At 48.7% G+C, this 23,559-nt stretch overlaps 1 long non-coding RNA gene across 1 annotated transcript; it reads left to right on the top strand.

Moving 5' to 3' along the window:
- The first annotated feature begins 1,987 nt into the window (after positions 1 to 1,987).
- Positions 1,988 to 2,646, top strand: LOC138100535 (uncharacterized). Its single transcript, XR_011146838.1, has 3 exons — positions 1,988 to 2,058; positions 2,300 to 2,402; positions 2,560 to 2,646. It is a non-coding gene; the product is annotated as an uncharacterized lncRNA (long non-coding RNA).
- Positions 2,647 to 23,559: the final 20,913 nt, after the last annotated feature.

The raw sequence follows: 23,559 nt of genomic DNA, 5'->3' as shown, positions 1-23,559 counted from the left end.
ACTGACTCAGCCTATGTTGCAGGTGTAGTTTCCAGGGCAGAGTGAGCCTTACTAAAGGAGGTTGCAAACCCAAAACTTCATAACTTGCTTTCGAAATTGATTCAACTGATCTCCCACTGAAAGCAACCATTCTATGTCATGCATAGTGTGTGAGATCACACACTGACCTGCCAGGATTTAATGCCAAAGGGAACAGGAGAGCAGATGCCCTAGCAATGCCCATCGAGTTAGCGAATGTGCCTAACAGATTCCAGCAAGCCCAGCTGAGCCATGCAGTGTTCCATCAGAATGCTCCAGCTCTCATCCGAATGTTCCACCTCACTAGAGACCAGGCAAAAGCAAAGACGATCTCTTCTTCTGGCCGAGCTGCCCTCACTTGTGCCCCAAGTGTGGCCATGCAGCTGTGGCACCCTGAGGAGGGCATCCCCTGGACATGGGCAAGGGCACCTGCTGGACTATGACCACTGGAGATGGTTGTGCATGGACAGAGAGCCTGCAGTGCTGTCCACAGCTTGGAGAAGGGCAGGCTCAGGCCCGGGGCAGCTTCTCCCAGTGACACTCCAGCTCTCAGAAGCCTCCAAGGTGCAGCCACACTTGCAGTTGCCTGCTCACTGCTTGGGGTTCTGCATGGCTCCACACGGTGCTGAGGGCAGGGCAGGCTGTGGCAGCGCTGGCCTGGCTGTCTCCACTGATGCCTTTGGTTCTCTTTTCCTCTGCAGCAGCAGGGACCGGCAGCAGCGGCAGCAGCAGCAGCAGCGGCAGGACAAGGAGGAGGTGGCTGCCCTGGCCCTTTGCTCTGCGGCGGGGCCCAGCCAGGGCTGCGCGGGCGCCAGGGCAGGAGGGCTCCGGCTGCAGCAGGGCGCTCTTCGGGCAGCCCCTGGCAGCCGTCTGCGCGGAGGACGGCACGCTGCCCCGGCCCATCCAGGTGAGGCGGCCGCACAGGGCTGCCCGTCCCTCCCTCTGGATGCTGCACAGCCAGTGTCCCCACGCATGTCCCCCAGCCATGGGGCACTGGGCTCTTCAGCCGTGCCTCAGGCTCCTGCTCCCAGCCCCTTTGCAGCAGGAGGCAGCGAGCCCAGGCTGGGGCAGAGCTCTGCAAACAGGGCAGCTCCTCACACAAGCCCCTGCCCTCTCGCCTCTCCTGCAGGAGCTGCTGGCTGTCCTGCACCAGGAAGGGCCCACAACAGAAGGCATCTTCCAGAAAGCAGAGAGCGCCAAAGCCTGACAGGAGCTGCGGCAGGCCCTGGACCACGGCCTGCACGTCGACATGGCAAGCCAGCCAGTGCTGCTGCTGGCCATGCTCCTCAAGGTGAGTCCTCCTGAGCTGCAGCTGCAAAGGCTCCTGCCTGGGCCACCGTGCTCCAAGGCTCACCGGCAGCCCTTGGCATTGCAGGACTTCCTGGGAAGCATCCCCGGCAAGCTCCTCGTCACCGACCTCTACGAGGACTGGACGGCTGCGATGCAGATGGCCAGCAGGGAGGACAAGATCTGTCAGCTCAAAGAGTAAACGTGGGCAGCAGCTTCCAGCTCCGCAGCAGGCACTGCTGGAAGCCTGGCACTCTCCTGAAAGGGGACACTCTCCTGAAGGGGCTGTGTTTTTGGACAGCTTGCTCTTGCTGGCTGGCAGTCTGATTTTGGGGCAATGCACGGGGAGCGTTCCCTTGCGTGAGCTCGGGGGAAATCAGGAGCTGGGCAGCAACGCCCTGCATCCTTCCCGCGGGAGCGCTGGAGCCCTGAGCGCTGGCCGAGAGCGCCTGCGGAGCTGCGCAGCAGCCGCTGGCTGCTCCCTGCCTGGGGCCAGCTCTGGGGACGGCCGTGGGCAACGTGGGCCTGCTGATGGACGCTGCCTTCCTGTTCCCTCGGGGGGCCAAGAAGTTGCCCACAGCAAAGCTGCTCCTCCTCAGGCAGCTGCTGGCACTGCTGCGACTCATCGGCCAGCACGTGTCCAGCAGCAGAATGACCTGCAGCAGCCTGGCCGTCTGCCTGGGGCCAAAGCTGCTGAGCCCACCGCAGGAGCAGCAGCTGGAGCTCGAGGCCATGCTGGCCGAGAACAAGCAGGTAAGGCTGGCTTCAGCAGCCGGCTGCAGCCTTGCTGGCCAAAGGCAACTTGGCTGCCCAGAGGTGCCTGTGCCTGGCGGCCCCCTGTGTCCAGCCAAGGCTGCTGCGGGAGCTGCCTGCAAGAGCTGCCCCCCAGCCAGCGCCTTCCTCCTGTGCAGAGGCAAGGCTCAGCCGTGATGGCCAGGGCTGCTTGGCACGCTCTCGGGCCTCTGAGCTGAGAGCAAGGCTTTCCTGTGTGCAGGCGAATGCTCTGGTGGACATCCCGCTGGAGAACTCAGGTGACATCTTTGGGGAACAGGTAGCTGGCCCCAACGAGTCACCAGCACCCACAGAGCTATGCACAGGTAGGAGCAGGAACAGAGCCTTGTCCCAGCCTGGGACTCAGGGCCCCAGAAATCTCAGCATCAAGAGGCCAAGCAGTGTAGGGCTTGCCTGTGGGTTCTGGTGTTTTGTTCTTGTCTTCCAAGTCGTCACTTTGCTGCACATGCTTTTGCTTTCTAGAGATGCACAGGGAAGAGCAAAGTGGCCCTGCAGGAAGAGAAGACAACAAGCCCCAGGCAGAAAGCAATCTGGATGCATCCCCTTCCCTGCCTGAGACCTGGCAGGGAGATGGAGAAGAGGCCACGGTGCTGGAGGTCCAAAGAGCAGAGGTATGGCAGCTGCACAAATCCTGGAACAATGTGTCCCAGGGAGACAGGCAGTTTGTCATGGGGCCAAGGAGCTGCTGTGCCTCCTCCTGACAGCACAACTCTGCAGCCTCTGGCCTCCCTCCCTCCCTGCTTTCCTCCCTCCCTCCCTGCTTTCCTCCCTCCCTCCCTCCCTCTCTCCTCCCTCCCTCCTTATCCCCCTCATCCCTCCATCCCCCCCCCCCCCCTCCAGAATTTCTGCTTCAGGCACCTCCAGCTTTGTCTCCAAACACCCACCAGAGCTCCCCAGAGTCGCTGGCCAAGGCCGAAGCCCTGACGAGCCTTTCTGTGTCAGGAAGGTAAAAGGAGCCCACATTGGTTCCAACAAGAAGGGACTGAGCTTGTGCCTCCCACCTTTGCCTCTCTAATCCAACTTTGTGGCTAAAGGCTTGTAGGCTGCTAGCCCCAGGAAGAGAAAAAGAGAAGGAAAAGACAGCGAGCAGAGGCCTGGCCAGAAGACAGGGAATAGCAGCCAGAAAGGGAAAGGAGGAGGACACACAAAGAAGACTGGAGAAACGCAGGAAGCTCTGCCAGCCCAAGAAGCCCAGGTATGGATGTGCCAGGCTCTGCTGCCCACCCTCCTCTCCACACTGCCCTGAGTCAGCCCAAGGCACTGGCAAGGGCCGGCAGGGGCTGGTGCTGGGCAGGGCTTGGCAAGAGCTCCATGGCAGCTGTGCAGGGGCTCTGCAGCCCTTGGCTTCCTCCACGCCCACGTGCTGAACCTCTGCAGGAGGATGGCTCTGGGCGGGACGAAGGGGCTGAGGGAGAAGCTGTGAAGGTGGGGCAGCTGGAACCCCTCTCCCTCTAGTTCTGCTTCTAGATGTTTCTAGTGACACCTATCAAGCTAAGGTTTTCATTCTAGAGGCCGCTCTTTCACATGTTCTATGTCAATGGATAATTAGGTACGTCTCTTGGTACCTGTCAAGGCATCTGCTGCTCTGCCACATCTATCCCCACTCTGCTGCCTCTGTCCCCATTGCCTTGTCTGCTGTGCCAGCTCTGTGCCCTGTGGCCATGCTGGGGGCTGGGCTGGCGGCCAGGCCCAGCTGAGCAGCACTTTCAGCCCCCGGTCTTGGCTGCCCACACCTGACGGGAGCAGCAGGAACCGCTGGTGGCAAAGCAAAAACCAGGGTGGGAGCTGCAGGCACAAACGGTGGCGTGGGCTTTGGCCGCGGGCACTGGCCGGCTGGGCAGGAGCGGGCCCTGCCCGTGCTGGGGCCGCTCAGCGCGGCTGCCCCGGGCGGCACAGGGGCTGTCCTTGGGCAAGGCAGCTGCGCCGGCAGGGCCCGGGAGCGGTGCCGGCTGTGCCGCGCTGCCGGGGGCTGCGGGACGGTCCCGCCGGGGCTGCGCTCGCCACAGCCCGGCCCGCTGGGCCTGGTTTTTCTTTCTAAGCCTCCTGGGGAGGCTTTGAGATTTCTCTTCTCTGATGGAAGTGCAGCTGCTGCCAAGGGAAACGTCCCGATCCTGACTCCGTGTTCCCTTTGCTTCCCAGGTGTCCCATCTGCTGTCCCCGTCCAGGAGAGCTGCTCTGCACGGGAGGAAGAGACCGAGGGAGAGGCTTTGAAAATGGGGCGGCTGGAATCCCTCTGCTTGTATTTCTGTTTAAAGATGTATGGACTTGCTCATAAGATAGTGATAATTACATGGATATTTATATGTAGGTTGCTATTTGTATAGGTATATTTCTATATGTATGTTGTTATATTTATGGATGTATGCTGTACATATATATATACATATATGTTTGTAATTATATATATGTGTATCTATCTATCTAAGTATATATGTATGTTGTTATGTCTGTGTTAAGTTCTGTTTCCTATGTATGCTGATTTCTAGGTATCTATTTCTATTGATGTAGTTCTAGGCATATGGCTACTTAAATAGGTATAGTGGTATTTGGTTAGGTATATATGTCTATTTTTATATTTTTATATGTATATTGATCTATTTCTATGTATAACTATATTTACATATGTGTTGAGATGTACAGCTATATATTGGTATTGATTCAGTTGTATGGACATGGAGATTGGTATGGTTGCCTAGAGATAGGTTTGTTGTATGTATGTATTTATAGATATAGTATGTAATACCTAATATTTCATCTATATCTGTATATTGTGGTGGTTATAAATGTCTTTATTTCTATTTAAATATGTGTGAAGTTGTACAGTTGTAGAATGCTGTTTATTGAGTTCTTGGCATAGGGCTATTTAGAGAAGGATAGTGATATTTTTGTACTGATATATGGGCTGTACGGTTGTAGTAGTATGCAATAAATTAAGTTGTTAACCTTCAGTTGATCTTTGTGTATAGTGAGTTGTTGTAGAGGTTGGCAATAAATTAATTTTTGTTAACGGAAGTGGGTATTTGTATAGTTTTACATTGCATTGTTGTAGAAGTCTAATAAATTACTTTTTTGAACTTGAAGTTAGATCTGTATAGTTATATATTGTCAGCGCGGGTGTAGCAATTTGTAATAAATGACATTTGTCAACTGAGATGAGTGTCCTGTGATTTGTGCTCTCCAAAGCAAGGGGCAGATGTAGACGTGAGGACGCTGGAGGATTTTGGCCATGAAAATCCCCAGCCGTGCCCAGCAGATCCCCCAGCTGCAGCCAGGCTGGGCAAGGGAACGGCACATTTGGGCTGGCAGCAGAGCCACACGTTGGCTACAGACTCGCTGCAGAGGCCTGCTGAGAAAGCGGGGCTCCCCTGAGCGTAGAACTGCAGCCAGGAGCCAGCCGGGGAGGAGAAATCGTGCACAATGAAAACAAGAAAGAAAATGTGGCAAAACAGATGTGGTGATACTGTGGGAGCTTGATTAGATGCCCTAAATCACCACTGTCTAGGCATGTATTCAGCAACAATAATGTGTATAAAATCCCTTCCAGGAAAGATAGGATTGCACTTTCCCCTTCATTTACCTTGCTGTTTAAGTGGAAGATGTCCTTGTTACTTGAGAATTTTTGCCCTTCAGCACCTCCCTCCCTCCCATTAAATAAAAGATTATGTACTGCAACGTGTCACCATAAATGAAAACAGCCCTGGCCTCGTGACAGGGTTTGCAAAGTCTTCCCTCCTCCTGCCCCTTCCTGTCCAAACTCTACCTGAGGTGAGTGAGGGCTCCAGGAATTCAGCAGGGTGCAGTACCACCACAGGTGGGAAGGTTTTGCAAAGCTTCCTAAGTATCAGGAAACTCTGGCTTTGCCAGTCTTCCCCTGGAGTATTGTTCTGCTCGTGAATGATCTGGGAGGACGCTGTGCCTCCAGCTCACTCAAGTAAAGTTTGTTTTCTTCATGGCTTGAATAGAGGAAAATGAAAATTGTAATTTTTAAAGTGAAATTTGGGCTTTGGTGCAGCTGAGTTTGCTTCATGATTTGCTGTGGAAAGTAGGGTAAAAGCTTTAAATTCCCAACAGAAGCTGACACCTGGCCCACACAGAGAGTTGAATGAGGCCCAGGTGTGCTTGCTGCACACTGGTCCAAGGGAGAAGTTGGAAAAAAATGCCCTTGTATTGCAGATTGAGCCTCTGTGTACTGTTGTCGGAAGGGCTGTCTGTGGTAAAACGTGGTAATCCAGCCAGAAACTGTGGATATGTGAGCTCTAACAGCAACCTGCTTCTCCAGAGCGAGGGACAGGGCCGGCCCCAAAGCCTGAAAGGTGTTCTGGGTACTGGCGGAGGTACTGGAAGGCCAGGCTGTCCTTGTGCAGGGATGGCCTTCAAAGGGGCCTTCACACCTTGTGCTGCTGGCAAAGGGCAGCTGGTGGCCTTCCAGAGAAGGCTGCTTTTGTCCAGTTCTTTGAAGTGTTCCAGCCAGCATCAATTCCTGCTGCTCACACCAGCCCCTTTCCAAGCAGGAGGAACTCTGTGTAGGCAGCCTGACAGCGTAGTGGCAGGAGAATAAAATACTCAGCTGAGTGTTATCAGCTCTCTGTCAGAAGCTGCATCCGCAGTGCCTTATCTCTTCCAGTTGTCTCAGACGTGGAGGAAGTAGCGGTAAATCACTGATCCTGGAAAGGAAAGCGGAAGGAACAAAGGCAGTAGCTGGTCCCTGGGGCCTTGGGAGCAGTGAGAGCCATCCAAAATAGGACCATTGCTGGGTTGTGGAGATGAGAGTGACCAACCCAGCAATCCTCTGCATGAGACTGGAGCCATCTGTGAATAGGAGCATGGAAATCTGACCTTGAAAAACAGAAAAGGTGTCCTTGGGTATTTGCCAAAGCTTGGATGTGGTCTGAGCCACCTGGGCTAGTGGAATGTGTCCCTGCCCATGGCAGAGGGGCTGGATCTAGAGTGTCTTTAAGGTCCCTTCCAACTCAAGCCCTTCTCTGAGTCTGTGAATTATAAACCCATAATGACAAAGAGAACACAACAAATCTGGGTTCCCTGCTACGTTATTGGAGGTTGCTGTAGTCACTTGTGTCACCTGGAGACTGGTTTGTATTTGGAGAGATTTTCATGGTCCTACAGTATCTATGTGTGACTTTCCCCGGTTCAGAATGACACCAGATGCCAGAACAGGCTATGTGCAAGCACAGAATTGGTTAAACTGCCTGTGAACCTGATGGGAGAAGCGTGTTTGTGTTATTGCAGTGTTTACCCTGTACAGGTGATATTTGGTTTTCATTCTGAACATGCAATGTTCATGCACAATGCTTATATATGCATAAATACTGGCTTTAAATCCCAATTCCCTCTTCACACAAGGATGTGCAATCCATCAGAAATATTTAACAAGGAGCCATATTAGCTTTGGGCTTGATGGTATGGCTTGTTCAAAGTGTGTGATGAGCAATGGTAGCCCTAACAAATACCACTCTTGTTAATTTGGGTTTATTCTTGATCAACCCTCTTGCACAGAAATCACTTACTTACAGCAGAGACTAAATGAAATTCCTTAATACAGATGAGAATTGTGCAATCCAGGCAGATTAAAGGGGGAGTGTTCTGTCACTGTGAAAAGGCAATCTAGATAACCTGTTTGCTGTACGTCCTGGAGAAGGCTTTGCACTTAAGAATGAAAAGGAAAAACCCATTTCTCTTTAAGATGTATCTTGAAAGAGCTTTTTGTATGACCAGAAGCAGCTACACTGATATTGACCTGCGCAATTCTAAAGGCACAACAACTACTTACATAACTTAACCTGGCCATGATTTTTAGCTGCAATTGCAAAATCTCAGAAAATATGTTTCTATAGTGTAAACAATGAAGGAGAGCAGAAATACCAACATTTCTCATTAGCCTTTTGGGTTGGAAAGACCATTGAATGTATGCTCCCTTAGCTGTCAGCCTAAACTCTGCTGTGCAAACCTTAGGTCTATGTTGGACCTTATGTACTTCTTTAGCATCAGCTTAGGTGCAAACCTGGTATAAAACCCTCCAGGCATCACGCTGATTTAGAGTGACAGAACTTCACTCTTCCAGCACCGAATTTACTTTACTTGACTTGCTCCTTCAAGTCATTTCCACGCCTCGCTCTCTGGATGTGGTAGGATTTTACACCTGTCCTGCTAGACAAAAGAGAAGCAAATTTGTTTCTATCATACAACCATCTCTTTGTAGCTTATCAAAAGCAAAAACACAGGCACACTCAGAGCCCCTGTCAGCTCTGCTCCTCACTGCTCTGCCTGATGAGGCCAAAGAACAACCTGGCAACCAAGGCACCAAAGTCCCTGACTTCAAGCAGCACCTCCCCGTCCCCAGTGTGTCTCTGAAATACTCCCAGCTCGGCCCACCCAAGAAGCTCATGTGGACAAACCACCCCAAAGCACTTGTGTGCTCACATCAACAGCTTTTGTGCCAGCAGCTACTTGGCCAGCCTGTGCAGTGGGACACGGCTCTCCAGGCCACCGTGTCCCCCACGTGTCTGGCAAGGCTGAGAGCGGTGTCTTTGGAGCGCTCCCTCCTCTGGCGACAGGGGAGCCTTCATGATTCACGTTTGCCCCTCTTGGAATCCCAGCAAGCTGGGGCCTAAACATGACAGCTCAAAGGCCGTGTTCCAGCTCTCACTGGCTGGGGGGAATCGCTAGGTCCTGCCAGGACTCCAGCACTCAGCATCCTCGGCCACCACCAGCAAGTGCTGGCCTCTCAGAAACTTGCAGCTCTGATTTCCTCTAAAGACAGCCCCAACCACAACTGGCACTTACCGGCTCAGGACGTTCAGGTTCACGTCTGATGCCAGCTGGAGATTTCCGGACATTTTTCACCCATTTGGCCTCTTCTCCAGGAGCAGAGGGAGCCAGAGGAGAGCCTGAGGTTGGTTCTGGGCTCTGTGGACAGGCAGGAGTGTGAGGGACAGGAAGTTACCTGTCATTTCTAACCTTATCTCTATTCAGCTCTACAACCAGCTCTACTAAGGAGAAATCATAACCTTGCATAGCAATGGGATTCCAAGTGCCTCCAACTAAAGTAAAATGGGCTAATTCAACAGTACTGCATATTGCTCTGAATTAGATATTGCAGCCTGGCTACTCTCAGCAAGCAACGTTCTCTCTGCAAAGCTGGGCTTTTAGTTCTGCGACAGCTCTGAAATGCAAAAGCAGCTATTACACAGCAATGCCTTTGCTATTGCTGCTGCAGACATGAACATGGATTTTCTTTCTGCCCACCCAGCTCAGCCTCCTTACTCTACTGCCACAGGCCAAGCTCACAGCTTGCTCCACAGTTCTTAAACACCAGGAACATCAAAGGTTCCTTTCACTCACCTCAGGGTCAGGACTGACGAATACATGGATCAAGTGACCTGCAGTGGGAAGGGAAAATGAACCAGATGCTGTGAAAAAACTGCCTGTGCTGGTTAATCCCGCAGAACAAGTCCACCCAAACAGAGAGGGTTTTCTTTTCACAACAGCCCTCCAGCAGACACAGTTCTTCCACACATCCAGCAAGAGAGCAGGACAATATTCTTGGTTGTGCCTAGGCTTTGGCCTCTTTTGCCAGTAAATGAATACAAACTTGATCACGAAAATGCAAAATGTTCTTTAACACCCAATATTTCTCTTCTGACCAACAGCTAAAGCTGCCTTTTTTATCCTCTCCTTCAGGTTCTTATTTTTAAAAAATAAGTTGCATGCACTAATTCTCATTAAGTTACTGAAAACCTTTTGCCCAGGAAACCTTCCCCCAAACCCCCCTGAGGTGTCATAGTTCTACTGTGAAACAGCCCACGAGCAGCTCTGGGGTTCAAGAGCAGACACTCACTGTTTGGGAGTTTGCACTTCATTGCAAAAAGAATCACTATTTTAGCACTCATTAAAGGGTCGAGTTAGACAGTCAAATCTTTTTAATGACAAAATTTAGAAAAAAAGAAGCTTTCCCTGAATTCCAGGCACAACTGCAGAGTTCTTTGAAGGCCTTCTGAGAACACCTCCCAGGCTGCCTTTTCAAAGTTGTCCTGCTTCACCCAGCCCCCTGAGGAAATGACAGACTCGGCTGCCACAGACTCTCCCGTGGAGGGAAGGGAACCCCTGCACGTTCCCTTGCAAATGCTGCCCGCACCTCCCTGGCTACAGACACCCTCTTTTGAGCTGAACGTGTTGACAGGAGCTTTACCAAAGCAGTGGCATCCTAATGGTCTTTTTGTTTCAAAATCAACTCAGTTACTAAGAAAGAGCAGGAAGGCCTACACAAGCCAGGTTGGGTTACACCCAGGGAAAACCTCTACTCACGTGTCAGGTTAGTCAGGTAATAGGCAGAATAACCAATGCCATACACAGTGCAAACTGCAGCAGCAAATGCCTCCATGATTTTAGCACTGCTGTGCAAGTTTGCAGACTGTGCTCTAACACAAGAAAAAACAAGGCTCCTGTCAGAGTGCAGCTGCCCCCTGACAAGGCCTCAACCAGGAGGATGCTCCTGCTCTGAGCAAGCCCAAGAGCTGCTCTGACACTGAGACCTTCTGTGCACCAAGGCAACCTTCTGATGACAGCACCACAACGTGGCAACCATGCCCTGACATCACAAAGCAGCTGCTCTGCGTTGGTCTGGGGATTGATGCAAAGCAACCCAAGCTTCCCTGCAGCAAACACAATAGCCTGGGAAGTTCTCCTCTGTCACAAAGCAGCACAAAGTCCCCTCGTGGGCCAAACCCTGTTGTTCAAGGGCTCCAAGAGTAACTCAAAGAGTGCCCCAAGCACCTGCAGCCTGTACCCCAAGTGAACACTGAGATGGGACCAAAGCAAAGGAAACTAGACCAAGAAAATGGCCCAAAGCATTGCACAGATCCAGGAGAGAAGGCACTAATTGCATGACAGCTGTAATAATTCCTAACAAATCTCCCCACACATTTGCACTTTTATTGGACACGCCCTGGTCCCCTCTGTAGGTACATCTCTGCCTCTGCCTTTCGTCCTCTATGGAAGCAGTCGAACGGGCAGGATTTGCTCACCCGCAGGAGCTGCTCCAAGCTGGGAATGCAACTGGCAGTGCTGATTTCCAGAGGCTTCTGGCTCCCGGCTGAAGCCAAGGCCAGGAGCGGGTTGAAAGGTGCTGGCGCTGCTGCTGCTCTGTGCCAGAGAGCCCCGGCTGGGAGGGCACGGTGCCCACTGCGCCGTGGGCTCTCTCTCTCCTGCCAGAGCTGGGCGCACCTGGGAAGGAGTGATGATGACTTGTGGGAAAACCAAGGGCTTTGTGGGGGCTGCATTTCTCTGCACACACCCAGGCCACCTGGGGCACAGAGCTTTGGCCCCCAGAACAGGTCAGCTAGAGGAAAACTGTAGGAACCCAGGTTGCTGAGAGGATTTCTCTGCCTGTTTTGAAGGGTTCTTACCCCCCTGAACAACAGTGCTTTAGCTTCAAACCTTGGAAAAAATTACCAACAGTCAGACAACAGCTAGAAAATACAGTGGTATGAATTAGCTGATAGACTTCTATGTAAGATTGTCACAGGGTGAAAAATTTAGAGGTTTTGGGCTTCTCTTTGTAGTACATAGAAAAGAGTAAAAAATATCAAAATGGAGGATTGTTGTTGTTCTCTAAACCTTCTTCTCCTTCTTCTACTACTCCATGTTCTGCAGTAAAAGTAGTTTGGATTGATTGGATAGAAAATTCTGCAGTTCCTAGTCGTGTTTCTGAATCATTGGTAGGAAAGTGAAAATCATGTACCTTTTTAGTAACTATTGGTTAAAATATCTTTAAAAAGCTGTGTAAATCTTGATGATTGGACTCACTCCTACTTTTCTTCTTTCTGTGCTGTACCTGGGTCACCCTAGTGGCTCTGTTCCTCTGATAAGACTTAATAAACAACTATCTGGAAGCACTGAAACTAAAGGAGACATCTCGGTTTATCTCTCAAACTCCTTGCAAGGACTTTCGGTAAATTCTCTCCCATCCGGAGGGACTAGATTTACAGCACGGTAAAGTGTCAGAAAACAACTTAATGGAAATGGTTTCATTTTGATTTTTCTTTACTGTTCAGTAAAAATGGCCAAAATGAGAGGTTACCAAGCAGGGCTCCATCCCCTCTGCCAGCTCAGCGTTCGAAAGGAAGCATTACTTGATTTTGGCACTGGGTGCATGGGGAATCACTTCTCTAACACATGCACACCCAGCAATTTCACCTGCTAGTTTGTATCCATGGAACTAAGACATTGTGATTTAGCTTTGATTCAGCTAATTCTGTTTTGTCTCAACCCTGGCTGTCAGAGGCATGCTGAGGGAGGAAGTGCACGTGTGCCGCTTGCAGGAGGCAGCCAGGAGATGGGGGAAGCCTTGTCTCTGGGGAAACTCTGCCTGTCAACACCTCACATGGGACAGGCAGTCAGTAGGTGACACTGTACACGCCAGAGAGGCTTCTCAAGTCAGATGGTGAAAGGTCTCCACCAATGGATGGCAGAGAAAACTTGGAGTGGACAATGCTCCCCTGTCAGCGAGCAGACTTTGGCAGGGGACAGGGGATATAAACTCTAACTTTATATAACTCTAACTTCTATAGGCTCTATCATGAGCTTTAGGGCTCGCTGCTGCTCGCTGCTATTTGTTCGCTGGCTCACTCGCTCCCTCCCTGGACCTGCCCCAGCCTGCCTTTTGGCTCTGCTGCCCTGTTACAAAGAACCCAGATCCAATATGGAAATGAGTTATTAAAATTTATTGAGAACTCAATAAAAATGGCAGAGCAAAAGGGGACAGCACTGGGAGCGTAGCTGGGTGCCAGAAGCTCACCCACAACATGGTAGTCCTGCCTTTTATACCCTTGTGATTGCATCAGCCTGATGCATATTTATTCACAGCTTTGCATAGTCTCGCCCCCTGGTCAGTCATTTGGGAGCCTGTGCTTTTCTGTTGCTGTGGCCTTCAGGGTCCTCACTGGTTGGAGTCCTAGTCCTTTTATGGTGGTGCCTTCGAAGTCTGGCTGGCAACAGCGCAGCCCTTTGCAAACCCCAGAACTGCTATTACAACATACAGATATACAGCCCTGCAAAACCAACCTCCACAACAAGACCACCCCAGCAACACTAAACATTTCAACATATCCTATCACCTTGATATTTTCCCTGGGAAAATATCATAATATTCAGCATCACAACTCATAATATAACTCATAAGATGACCCATAATTCATACAACATACGGCAAAAGCCACCTCTCAATAAGTCATTTATAGCAATCCCCCCTCGTATTCTTTGAAACCATTATTTGGCTTGAGCTGTATGTTAGATTCTTTATCTGTGTCATTAGTTCATACCTTTGGTCTTAATCGTTTTTTTTCACCAAGCTTGCCCAAATAAGTTATCGCTGTTTAAGATGAATAACAAGCACCTTTTCATGTGAGTATGGGTTACCAGATAAGAATCCCAGGTACTTCCATAAAATAGATCTTGATAACCCTTCCAGCAGGAGTCTCCTTGCATCTCCAAATAAGAAGTGGAATAAGCACCAGAGGTCCAGTAGGACTCCTAATCCCACAGCCACAGCCTATGGGGTTGCCTCCCATAGCTGGCTCCTTACGTGGAGAGTACAGATATCCAGCTGGTCTTGCCCTCTGGCCTTGTAGGCTCACATCCACATCATACGGAGTTCCTGCTGGCATTTGGAAATACGGGGTTTGATTCTCTTTGATGTTCTCTTCCTATTCGATTTTGGTTAATTCTTGATTCTCTGGCAGCAATAGTTTGAATCCACAACATAAAACGACAATCACAGTTCTGGGGTTCAGATACTTCAAACAGGGTACGTAGCTAGCAAGAACCCCATAGATTTTAAAAGGACCAGGTGGGCCTTTCCTCTTTTTGCATCTTACACACATACAAAGACAGTGATTGCTATACCCCAAACCTTCCCCCGCTGTTTGTGGACGGATTAAACCATCCCTGGGACGATGTCAGAGTTTATACAGTTTTTGTCCCTTAGGTATCCCAAACCACCGGTCTACTTGCCACCCGCTTTAGGGGCATCCTCAACTGTCCTGCTGCTGATGTTACAGTCCACTGGCAGGGTTCGTTGACAGGTCCTTTAACTCTGTTGACATGGGTCCAGCCTCGCTCAGCAGTTCTGACGGCTGTCTCAGTTGTTACCAGCACCTAAAAGGGGCCTTCCCATTGTGGTATTAATGGTGGTTCATTCCAAGATTTAATTAACACCCAGTCCCCAGGCTCGAGGTGATGTATTTTAAATCTAGAAGGGCAGTTTGGGGAATCATCCCTCGTTTTCTTCAATGTTCCAAATTTCAGGCTATGGTTTTAATATATTTTGTGATGTTTGCCTCCCCTTCCTCACCAGTTGCGGCTCTGTGAGCTGTGGCTAAAAAAGGTAACCCAAAGATCATTTTGTAGGGAGATACCCCTGGGTCAGATCGTGGTTGCGTTCTAACCCTTAGTAACGCAAGGGGTAAGCATTTTATCCAAGACATCTGAGTCTCAATCATCAATTTGGTCAATGCCCTTTTAAGAGTTTGATTCATCCTCTTGACCTGTCCGGAACTTTGCGGGTGCCACGGTGTATGTAGCTCCCATTTTATCCCCAGTGCTTGGACTAATTGTTGTAACACTTTAGAGACAAAGCGTGTTCCACCGTCTGAATCAATTCGGTTAACCATCCCATATCGGGGAATAATTTGTTCCAACAACATTTTAGAGACGGTGTTGGCTGTTGCTCTCACAGCAGGTATAGCCTCTACCCAATCGGTTAAATGGTCCACCACTACCAGTAAATATCTCCAGCGCTGGATTTGGGGAAGTTCAGTAAAATCCACTTGTATATTTTGAAAGGGTCTTAGGGCCAGGTCCTAGGCACCTAAAGTTGTTCTTCTCATTACCTTTTTGTTCATCTTCTGACAAATCACACATCTTTTGGTTACTTCTTTTGCAATTCCAAAAACACCTATACACCCATAACTTTTCAAAACTTCATCACAAAGGGCCTGACTGCCCCAATGGGTCTTTTGATGTGTTCTTTCTAATATTTCTTTGGTGAGGGGTCTGTTTAACAGTTGCCTTTCATCTGGGAGTTTCCAATTACCTGCATCATCTATTTCTGTTCCTATTTCCTTCAACCTCTCCTCTTCTTGCTTACTAAACCTTGGAGCTTCTGACTCTTTATCTTTGGAAGTTAGGACTATCATTACTTTCTCCTTCCCATTCTCTGCAGCATCCTTTTCTTCTCTGTCAGCAAGAGTATTTCCTCTAATCTCTGGAGCCATTCCCCTTTGGTGACCTTTAATATGAACAACAGCTATATCCTCTGCTGATCTCAGGGCTTCTAAGACCTCCAAAATCAGTCCTTCATGAATCAGTCCCTTCCCTTCTGAGTTTAGTAACCCTCTCTCTTCCCATGTCTTTCCAAAGGGATGCACCATGCTGGAGGCATATTTTGAGTCAGTGTAGATTGTTCCTCTTCCACGGCCTATTAACTTTAAAGCCCGGACTAAAGCACATAATTCACAAGCCTGGGCTGACCAATTTGGGGGCAATTCTCCTTTTTCAGCTACTATCATCTTTTGTCCATTTATGATGGCATCCCCTGATTTCTGTCGCCCTTGTGTTGAGCTTTTGACGGGGTACCCTTCCTTCTCAGACCAGGGTAAGAGAGCAGAGGAGGCTGCTGTTCTGCTAAGTTCTTTATTTCATAGTCTCATAGCTTTCTTGAAGGCAGAGTTCAAAGGGGCTTCATGATAAAGCCAAGCAGCAACAGCAAACAGCAGGCAGAAAACAACTTCTTCTTCTTCTATATGCTCTATGTGCTCTATGTGCTCTATATTTTTTCTTACAGAATTGTGGATTATATTTGTTAACTGACCAATATGATTAACACACAATTCTAGTTTTCCTTTTCTTAACCTATCCTGGTCTAATTCTAACAATCATAAGTCTTCCACAGGTGTTACATAGGTATTACACAGATTTGCGTCTATAGTTTCTATCAGTTCTTATTATTTATGTGAACACTCTATCTAAAAAATGTAAACAGTATGATTCTACCTATATTTTGTTTAAAGTGAAGAATTCTGTGAATAGGTAACACTGCTGCAGCAAGAACTGTGTTTAAGGTCTGTGCTACAGCTTTTCAATGTTTAAGGCACTTAGCATATATTTCTACTAAAAGTTAAAAAGATCTATATTTCTATTTCATTTTGGTGTGGCTTCATGTATCTCAGCTTGTCCAAAGGTTTTAATTCAACCCCTGTGCTTTGGCTTCCCTCTGGGCCTGAGTCCAGAGGAGCTTTCACTCCACCACCCTTATATGCATCTTGAGAAGCCATCTATATACAGAATCTTCCCTCCTTGGAGTGGTTAGTCAGTTAAGTCCTCCCTCACTTTGGTTTGATAATCAATTATGTCTAGGCAGACATAAGCTCCAACCAGCTCCCCATATAAGAATTGAGCTGGGTTCAAATATTTGTTTGTGATCCATTCCAGATCATTCCAGCCTGTTAGGATGGCCTCGTACTTGAGTATCCAAGAGGCTGTGAGCCATTTTTCAGCCTTTTGATTTAAAATGTTCCTGAATGAGGAGTGTATACGTTTAACTTTCCCCCAAAGGTTAATTTCCTGCTCTCCTCCACTAACAGTGAAGTGGTGGCTACAGCTTGAATGCATGTGGGCCACGCCCTACGAACGGGATCTAACAGCTTGGATAGGTACGCAACTGGTTTTTTAGATCCTCCCCAGTCTTGAGTTAGGACCCCATGGGCCACCCCATTGTCTATGTTCACAAATAGAGAAAAGGCTTTTTTTAGAGCAGGGAGACTGAGGGCTGGGGCAGTTATCAATTTTTGTTTTAATTTCTCAAACCTGCCTTCATCCTCCTTAGTCCAGATTACTTCCTCTTCAGTTAATTTCTCATAGAACCATTTAACAGCCTGGGTGTATCCTTCAATCCATAGCCAGCAATATCCTAACAGTCCAAAAATCTGCCTTAGTTCTTTCTTTGGTTTTGGTTTAATAACTATCCCTGTAATTCGTTCTGGATGTAACCGTCAGCTGCTTCTGCTAATTATGTGACCTAAATATTGGAGTTCCTCTTCCACAAATTGGAGTTTTTTCTTTGACACTCTCAATCCCTGAGCTCCTAGAAAATTTAGGAGGTCTATTGTGGCCTTCTTAACTTCTCTTTCTTCTGTCCCAGAGAGTAACAAATCATCTACATATTGTATGAGTTTAATGTTGGGATTTAGGACAAAGGATCGTAGGGTGTCCTCCAAGGCCTGCCCAAACAAATTCAGGGATTCTTTACACCCTTGGGGTAGTCTTGTCCACCTAAGCTGTTGTTTTCTTCCTGTATTAGGATCCTCCCACTCGAAAGCAAAGATGTCTCGACTTTCCTCAACTAAGGCACAAGCCCAAAAGGTGTCTTTGAGATCTATTACACTGAACCATTGATGCGAGGGTGGTATCTTACCTAAAAGGGTGTATGGATTAGGGACTACAGGATAGCGGTCAAGAGTTCTCTTATTTACTTCCCTTAAATCTTGTACCAGTCTATAGGTACCATCTGATTTCTTAACAGGTAGAATGGGAGTGTTATTATGTGGGGACATATATGGCTCGAGGGTTCTGGTTTTGACCAGAGAATTAATAATGGGTTGTAATCCCTTACACCCTTCCGAGGAAATAGGGTACTATTCCGAGGAATAGGAACTTGGATTGGGCGGCTTTTATCAGTTTTTTTAATCATAATGGACATCATGTCAAATTCACTCTGATTCTCTGGTCCTGCCCATACAATTGGATTTGTCCGTTTTTCACCATCCTCTTTTAGTTTGATCAATTTAACTACTATTTCCCCTTCTTTGGGCAGTACCCCAGTTCCTAATTGTATTTGCAAATCCCTCCCAAGAAGATTACATCCTGCCCCTGGTACTAGTAATATGTCCCCCTTTCCTGTTTTGTGATTTCCCTTAAAGATTACTTGTTTAACAATAGACGCTTGAAATCCTTCCCCTTTCACCCCCACTACTTGTAAAGATTCCTGGCTCTTCTCACATCCTTTTGGGATCTTATAGACACATGTTCTCTCAGTTCCTGTGTCCACCAAAAACTCAAATTCTTCTCCCTGAGGACCTAATTTTAAGCTTCTCAGGGGCTCACGATGCTATTTTGTTCCCAAGAGATAGAGTCCCTGACACTCCTGATCTTTTGTTTTCCCTTTTTGTACTTCTTCAAAAACCTCCAGATCTTTACTCCTTTGAGAACAATTCCTCCTTAGATGTCCCTTCCCTTTACAATAAAAACATATGGGACCTTGGTTTTAGTGGTTGTTCTCACTTCATCCAGCTTGTTACCATTCCCGAGTGTCACGATCCGCTAATGCAAGCGGGGCTTGTGATGGTTCATTTATCGATCTCAGAGTGTAAAAGGACACAAGGGATTTCAGTTTTAATCAAAACAGTGCACCTTTATTAAGTGCCCACAACACAGTAATGCAATAGAGGAGAGAGATAAAGAAAAACAAGAGAGAGAGAGATATAAAGAAAAACAAAGTAGAGAGGAAGAAAAAGGGGGGGCAGTAGCTACCAACGGATGAGACGAAGGCCTCGTGGTCTTCCGCCAATAGATTCGTCTTCTTTCTGTGGGGAGATCTCGGGCTCAGTTATTTCAGAAAGTCCCTTTATAGTCCTTTTCAGAAGCGAGGGGCAACTGGCCAAGAGGTGGGGAAATCTGCAGCCGTTGTTATGGGGCCCGTTGCTTTGGGAAACAGGTACAGGACAGGCGTACAGGACAGGTGTACAGGACAGGTCATTCCTTTTCGCTTCAGCGCGGTCCTTCCCGCCTGGGCAGCAAGAACGGCGCAGTCCATTGCGACCTGCACTAATTTTCCTCAGGAATGCGTACCAGTTCCCAGCGGGCACACCCGCAGGCAACACTTGGCAGACACCCCACCTCAGCCAGGCCAGGACTCCTGTGTTCAGTCTCTGTCTTTGGCGATGATCGTGAGGCAGATGAGGGATCTTCAGACCATCTCTTCCAGCGAGCATCTGTTGTTGCCACCCCCTATCCTGTCAAAGAGTTCCACTTCTCGTAGGTCAATTCCCTTCTCTCTCAGTTGCCACCATAACTTTAGCTTTTGTCTTTATTTTCTCCTCCTCCCTTCCAACATAGACTTTCTGGGCCTTCCTCAATAGTTCATTTAATTCTCATTCCTGCCAATCCTCAAGCTTATGCATCCTTCTCCGGATATCTGGCCAGGCATGCATGACAAAGTTGATTTTTAATAATACCTGGCTAGCCTCTGTCTCTGCATCTATGCCAGAATATTGCCTCATGTTTCTCCTGAGTCTTTCTAACCATTCTGTGGGGGTTTCCTCTTTCCCTTGCTGTTCATCAACAACTTTATTGACGTTCTGGTTTCATGGAGCAGCCTCCTTTATTCCTCTAATTATCAAGCCCTATAGTCCTCCATGTTTGGCCTTCCCTCTTTGGTGTTGTGATGCCAGGGGGAATGGGCATTTTCTCCTCCCCACTTTTTTGTCCGTTCCGGTGTTCCTTTTCCCAAATTCTCATACCTGTCATCCTCATAACGTGCTTTTCCTCTTGAGTGAACAACATGCCTAGGATGGACTGCATCTTGTCCCAAGAATAAGTGGTTGGTCCTTAAAGGTGATCCACCTGTTCAGACAAAGCAAGAGGCTCATCCAGTAATCCTTTCAACTCCTTTTTGAAGGCTCTCACTTCAGAGGAGTTAAGACAGATGTTTACAAACCCTACCCCTCCTTGCATTCCTTCCATCAGTACTTCTCTGAGGGGACACACTTGGAGCCTGTGACTCCCATCTCTAGAGTTCTCCTTGCCCCTGGATATTGCTTTACTCCTAGTATTCTGGCTAGGTCCATCTGAGGGTATCCTCCTCTCCGGAGGCACTGGTGTTTCTAGAGGTACCAGTGCACCCGGGTCAATCGGGGGTGCTGGAGTTTCTAGAGGTACCAGGGCACCTGGGGTAATCAGGGGCGCAGGAGCTTTCAAAGGTATGGGTACATCTGGGGTAATTGGGGTTCCTGGGGTTCCCAGAGGTACCGGTGTGTAGAATTTCTCACGTTTCACTCGTCGGAGGAAATAACTTTCAGGGATGGGACCATGTGAATAATTGGATCTATTGTTTAAAATAACAAAATGCATCAGTCAAGGCGTGAGATTTTACAATACCTCCGAATAATGGTGAATAGTCACAAGATTTAGAGTTACATTGTAATTTCTAACATTCTAATCCAATAGGCACTTAAAACGACACTTTGCTTTGGATTTATGACCTATCATCTGTGGCACTTCTCGCTGCAATGCAGCTCTGTCTTGACCAATAACTTCTCATGTCACATACACACAGATGTCTCTATTATACCATCTACATTCTAAACTCAAACTATATGAAATCACACTATTCTAGTTAAAACTCTCCACCAGAATACCCAGTGTACATTTTTACTTATAACTATAGGAACACAGGCTTGTAATGCTTTTGCCTAAGATCTGTAAATCTCTGTCAATTAAGCCAGACCTAGTCTCTTCCAGGGTTGCAAATCAAAGCCTCCTCTAACTGCAGGAGTTTCTACTCCTCTGTCTCCCACACCGGTGCACCTGGGGTAATTGCTGTTTCCAGGGCTTCTAGGGGTATATCCATAGGTACCTTTTTACTTTCCTTCTTAGGCTTTTCTATGCTCTTCCTCTGTCCCACGTTACAATCTTGGAGTTATCCTCCATTCCCTCTTCCTTCTCTGCCCCCGTATGCAACAACCAAATCCTTCCCCCTTTGCTATACACTTCTGGTTTCCACCTCCTCGTTTTCAGGCTCCTTCTCCACTACAAGTGCCTTCCCTCCCAACAGCTAAGCCCCCCTTCAGGGCCTTCTTGAGGCTTTCTGCTACCTTTCCTTTGCTTCCCACCATCTAGAAGTTTTCTGCTGCCCTCTCTTCGCATCCTCACCGCCACCCTGTCCGTCCCTCTGCATCTCGCCTTGCCTCTTTCACAGTTGCATCTTGCCCCAGCAGAATCCTGCTACCGTCTCTTTCTGCGTCACCAGCTATCCTATTTCTCACGTCTCCCGCCGCTTTTCTTTCACCTCACATCTCTGCCACTTAGCAGTTCCCCTGCTACCCCTCTCACTTTGCGTCTCTGCCACTTGCCAGTCTCTTCACGTCCCACTCCAGCAGCTCCCTGCTACCTTTCTCTCTCCGCCTCACCACGCTGTTATCCAGTCTGTAACTCTGCAGGACGTTTCATCCTCGATTCCCCCAGAGCTCTTCAGGGTTCTCCCACCCAACTCCACCACTGGCCAAGTCCCCTCCGCCTGTGTGGGCAGGGTCTTCATGCAAAGAAATTATAAATAACTGCCGCAAAAAACCAAATGAACAGGGGAATTTTTACTTTTGCTTTGCGAGTTCTCCTCGTTCCTGGTAATCCAGCTTGGGTCTAAGGATCTACTGGAGGCGCTAGGTGGACCACCGAAATCAGCGGGGCTGGCCTTCCCAATGAGTGCAGCCCTGGGACCCACAGAACTGGTATGTGTATCCCAGACAAGTCCCCAAATTGTTATAAATGACCCAAATCCGATATGGAAAGGAGTTATTAAAATTTATTGAGAACTCAATAAAAATGGCAAAGCTAAAGGGGACAGTGCTGGAAGTGTGGCTGGGTGCCAGAGGCTCACCCACAAAATGGTGGTCCTGTCTTTTATACCTATTATAAGTGGTTTGATCTCTGCTAATTAAAAAGGTTAAGGAGTTAATTAATTAGTAGGCTGTTTTGGGTTAGAGGGTTCAGGTATAGTTGATTGTTAACTGAAGTTCAGTGTTAAGAATTGGTTTGCATTTGGAGTGGCACTTATGTATATCAGCATTGGATGGGGCATGGGACCGGTCAGTGGGCTGGAGTATCTGGAAAGTTCCGAGACGGACATTACATCATCGCTAACCGCACCAGAGAGGATATGGATTGGACTATAAGAGCAGAAATTGCCTGTCGGGAAAATGATTGGCCAGGAATGCAGCCCTAAACGAGCCAAGGACAGCGCAGATCAAAAGCGACTGACCGATCTTGAGCAGGTCAAAAGACTGTATAAACTGTTCCGGTGCCTGGCACCGGGTCCTCCTTTGCTGACATGCTTGTCGGGGGAGCAGCCAGCGTCGCGCGTGCTGCTTCATCTGCCTTGTTGTTCTGGGTTCCTGAGCTACTCTCGGTTCCCATTCTCAGTCACTGTTCATAAAACCAATTAAAATTGGCAATATTGTCAGCCTGTTTCTGACACTGGGGTCTTGTCCAGGATAGCGACTCCCCAGAGGCAGTCCCAAAGAAGGACGGAGACGGGAAGGTGTGCCCAGCTGATTTTAGCTGCCTGGATTTGGATTTCTTTAGGACCGTGGATGGGATTGCCGGCTCTACCAAGGAGGTGACTGAGGACCTGGCAACGCAGACTCCCTAGGCAGCCAGGCAGGCTCTCCTTCGGGAAGGACCCCTCCAAGAGAGAGCAGGACTTGTGGAAAAGGATTGAAAGTGCCTGCGAATGGGGGCAGTAAAAGGGAGTGCAAGCGAATGTGGAATGTATGGGACCGGAGCCGGTGGCTGGACTCCCAAAGCGAGTGTGGACCCCTGAGTACTGCGGTTCCAGTTCTCTGCGATGAGCCCGGCCAGGAAAAGGAGGAAGCGAGTGAAAAACGAGATAGAGTGCACTCCGAGGGACCCGAGAAGTGGGAGAAGGAGAGGTACTCCTTTTGACTGACCATGACCCATGTTAAGCTCTTGATCTCCCTGGCTGGGAGCTCCTAGGGGCGCCTTAGCCTTACAGCAAGTGGGTGGGTGGTTTGTGCCACGGATAAGTCTTGGTGTGGGGAAGACTGCTCGGGAGGGGCAGAGCTGACCGGGGCTTGAAGGTGGCTGGACAGACCATTAGGCTGAGGGTGCTTGGGAGGGCTCCTCAGAGCAAGTTGAGGACCCTGGGTGCCACTGACGGCTAAGGAACTAGGATCCTTAGGACAGACAGGATACTCTTGACAGGGACCTGAGTGTAGGGCGGCTGGCCAGGGGATTGCTCTTTGCCAGACAGGGGCCGGGAGATGGTTAGTCTGTCTAAGGGGAAATAGGACCCCGGTGTGGGAAAGGCAGCTTGGTGGTGGAGCTGACCGGGGCAGATACTGATTTACCAAAATCTGGGCATTGATCTAATATTGACAGCCAGCTAGGAGTGACAAAGACTCTCTAACAGTTTAGAGTTAGAAAATGTATGTTTATTCCAGCACCAGGCAGCTGCGTGGGATAGCTCCCTAATACGCAGTGCAAAGTTTCAAGACAATACAAAGTCTATTTCTCTACAAAAGTTCTGAATATTCAAAATACAAATGCATCTTTTTACCATCGACACCTCCCATTCTCCGCTTCGCATGGTAATTA

Source organism: Aphelocoma coerulescens, unplaced genomic scaffold (assembly GCF_041296385.1).
Source record: "Aphelocoma coerulescens isolate FSJ_1873_10779 unplaced genomic scaffold, UR_Acoe_1.0 HiC_scaffold_100, whole genome shotgun sequence".
Lineage (NCBI taxonomy): Eukaryota > Metazoa > Chordata > Aves > Passeriformes > Corvidae > Aphelocoma > Aphelocoma coerulescens.
This window is presented reverse-complemented; position numbering and strand designations above follow the sequence as displayed.